Source organism: Sorex araneus, chromosome 2, assembly GCF_027595985.1.
Source record: "Sorex araneus isolate mSorAra2 chromosome 2, mSorAra2.pri, whole genome shotgun sequence".
Taxonomy (NCBI): Eukaryota; Metazoa; Chordata; class Mammalia; order Eulipotyphla; family Soricidae; genus Sorex; species Sorex araneus.
In genome coordinates, this window is record NC_073303.1 from 157,347,022 (window position 1) to 157,350,679 (window position 3,658).

The following is a 3,658-nucleotide window of genomic DNA, read 5'->3' on the forward strand; positions in this document are numbered from 1 at the left end:
CCAGATCTGGGGACAAGATCCAGAGAGAGATCCAGAGCCTGGAGAGAAGCAGAGAGAGAGAGAGAGAGAATGAAATAAACTGATCGAGCAACCAGTTTGGCGTTTTTCCTTCCGTCGCCTGCTCTTGACCAACAGCCACACACAGTAGTTCCAGAGCACCGAACACAGGTGGTGAGACAGAGCTGCCTGGAGAGCCCGTGAGTGCACACGCCCGTCGGCGTTTCAGTTTTTTACAGTTCTCATTATAGAATGCAGAAAACACTATGATATATACATGTTATTTAATTTTGTATTCTAAGTAAATAAAGCAAAAGCATTTGAAAATATCCATATTCTTTTAAAATATGTTTAGAATGCCAATGCAGTATTATATTGCAAAAGTTGAAAATAATCAGAGAAAAAAAATACCTTCAATTCAATTTTTTTAAACTTTGAATCAACATTTCCTTCATTCAAATATTACATTTAGTACTACGCAAAACATGGCACCTTTTTTAACTGGTTGTCAGATGTGAGAAAGTTTTATTCATTATGGTTTAAACATGAGGTAGAGTAAGATCAACTTTCTAGTGTAATGTAATACCTTATATATTTAAATTATGGGGAAATGTGTGAAAGAAATGAACCAAACAGGTCTATTTCTAAGAGGTTTTGAAAAGTAGAATAAATAAGACACTGTGTGCTGTGTCAGATTCTGTTAATGCCCAGATCTATTTTTCTCCTTTTCATGACATTGAGCCCACTTCATGTTATCCTCAACTTTAAGTTCTTATAATTAATTTTTCTTTGTTTCTCTAGTCAAAAACTTTCGACTCTTAACTGATGACAATAACAAACTTTATTCTGTTTTGCCAAAATTTCTGTAATTCATGTCTGTAGGATAATATAGCCTCAGGTAGTTTAGGTTTATTGGGTTACTCCCATCACAGTGCTCCCATTCCTCAGTGTTTATTTGTAACTTCTTTCTTAGTGTTCTGTTGACTTGCACATATTGTTTTTCTCTTCTCCTTGAGTCCTTTACGTAGTTTATTCAGAGTCATGTCCTTTTGTATGGGCACAGGAAGACTGTAGCAAATGCTATGCTTTTGTAACCTGGGAGTCATTTGACTCTGCATGTTATTTTCCTCCTGGGCATCTGTTCTCTAGGCCTGAGCCTCAGCTGCCCTTACTTCCTAACACCCTAAAAATCAGGGTACCAACGAGGGATGAGACGGACCCAGGGCAAGCGGTGAGTTGTGTGCTACCCTGGCATCCAGATGGGCCTGGCCAAAGTGCCTAATGTGTAACTATAAGTTAAGAACTTGGTCATGGACAAGTGCTGTCATGATCCAAACAGTGATAACTAGATTTGGACCCTGCTAGGGTTAGGAATGATTAATCTGGCCTGAGTGCTGCAGTCTGAGTCTGTGGCAAGATGTTGCCAAGAGAGCTGCCTTGCAAGCCTCAATGTATTTCTTACTGTGTCCATACAAAAATAACTAGTACTAAGATGTGAATAAGGGCGTCCCGGGTTCGCGAGCACCGTCGCCTGGAGCTGCTGGAAAGGCCTGCTTCTGGCCGCCATGCTCTTGTCCACCGCGCTCTGGGCCCGGGCTGGCCTCGCGGCCCCGTGGGGAAGGCACATAAGGAATTAAGTCCTCTTTGCAAAATGGAGCTGGAGGAGACTTATTTGTGCACAGAGATACTCCTGAGAATAATGCAGATACTCCATTTGATTTCACACCAGAAAACTATAAGAGGATAGAAGCAATTGTGAAAAACTGCCCAAAAGGACACAAAGCAGGAGCTCTGCTTCCAGTCCTGGATTTAGAACAGAGAGAGAACGGATGCCTACCCATCTCTGCTATGAACAAGGTTGCAGAAGTGTTACAAGTACCTCCAATGAGAGTTTATGAAGTAGCAACTTTTTATACAATGTATAACCGAAAACCAGTTGGAAAGTATCACATTCAGGTCTGCACGACTACACCTTGCATGCTGCAAAACTCCCACAGCATCCTGGAGGCTATTCAGAAAAAAACTTGGAATAAAGGTTGGGGAGACTACACCTGACAAACTTTTCACTCTTATAGAGGTGGAATGTTTAGGAGCCTGTGCAAATGCACCAATTGTTCAGATAAATGACAACTACTATGAGGGTCTGACACCTAAGGACATTGAAGAAATTATTGATGAGCTGAAGGCTGGCAAAGTTCCAAAACCTGGGCCAAGGAGCAGAAGTTTCTCTTGTGAGCCAGCTGGTGGTCTGACCTCTTTGCCTGAACCACCCAAAGGAGCTGATTTTGGTGTGCTAGCAGGCCTTGAATTTATATTCAACTGTAAATAAGTCTCTGAAAAAATAAAATGTGAATCACTTATCTACATAAAAATAAAAAAGATGCGGAAAAAGTTCTTGGGCTGAGGAAATGAGAAAAACCTTAAGAGGTATTTTGCTTGCTGGCAGTCAGGAAGGGTTTTCTCATGTTGATTTTGCTAGCTGACTGTGTGTTGCCTAGAGGGCAAGGTGGAGAGATACAAGTAGGGGGAGAGACTGGTGAAGAGGAGAATCCAGAGGGAGAGGAGAAAGCCAGAGAGTGAGGATGGAGGAGTAAGGAGCTAGGAAGGAAGAGATGCACGGAGAGAATGGAATAAACAGCAACTGATCAATCAACAGGCTTGGCCTTCATTTCTTCCTTCCTCCATCTGCCCCATGGCTTGGGTCACCCCGGCTGGACTAGCCGGCCCGGGACAGAGCCCCTGAACCCAGGGATGGCCGACAGGGAGAGCCATTAGGGCTGTCCCCTGGTCACCTTCTGACAGATAGTTTTTTACACATGTCCATGTATTTTTCTCTCACAAAGTTTTCTAAAACAATCTCTTAATGTGTGAAAAACACTGAATATGAGTGTTTCAGGTTTTGGTCGTATTTATTAATACTCATTATTTGTAACAAAATTGTTCTAAGCCCTATTAAGTGAGTGTTCCAAAGAGGAAAGTTTCTTTCAGTGATCCTATAAAGATTGTTCTCTTGGCCCAGGAATGTGTCTCATACTCTGCGTTGCTCAGTCCTGGGTTCAATCTCTTGCAAAGCCAACAAGCAAAAAGAGAATTATCCTCTTGGGCTGGGAATTTGTCGCATACTCTGCATTACTGAATCCTGGGTTCAATATCTTGCAATATAAACAAGCAAAAATAAAGAGGACCATTGAAATAACCTGACTTTATTTTTAAAATACATAGTAAATAGGATATACTTGAGAGGCCATGTGGTGCTGGGGACATAACCCAGATTGCTAATTTACCTTCAGTCTCCAGGTAAAAATTTATTTATACTTTTATGGCTAAGTTGATTTATTAGTAATTTCAAAGAAGGACTTTTATGAAATTAAAAATTTCATGTAATATTTTATGAAATATTTCTTAGATGTATTGAGAAGGTACAGCAAACATCCTGTTGTGCACAATATGCAAATATACAAGAGAGACATCTAATAAATAAACTTTGAATTTTTGCAACTTAGTTTCTCTGTAGCTTAAAAAGAAAAGATAAATATAACATCTACCCATTCAACTTTTAATAGACAACATGACTTATGAACTTTAAAACTCTCAACTCATCAGTATAGGGACTCTACTTGGAGAGTTAAAAAAGAAAAATAAATATATTTATGCTAAAAAG

At 40.1% G+C, this 3,658-nt stretch overlaps 1 pseudogene; it reads left to right on the forward strand.

Moving 5' to 3' along the window:
• The first annotated feature begins 1,562 nt into the window (after positions 1-1,562).
• On the forward strand, positions 1,563-2,363 carry LOC101548485 (NADH dehydrogenase [ubiquinone] flavoprotein 2, mitochondrial-like; annotated as a pseudogene).
• The last annotated feature ends 1,295 nt before the right edge of the window (positions 2,364-3,658 follow it).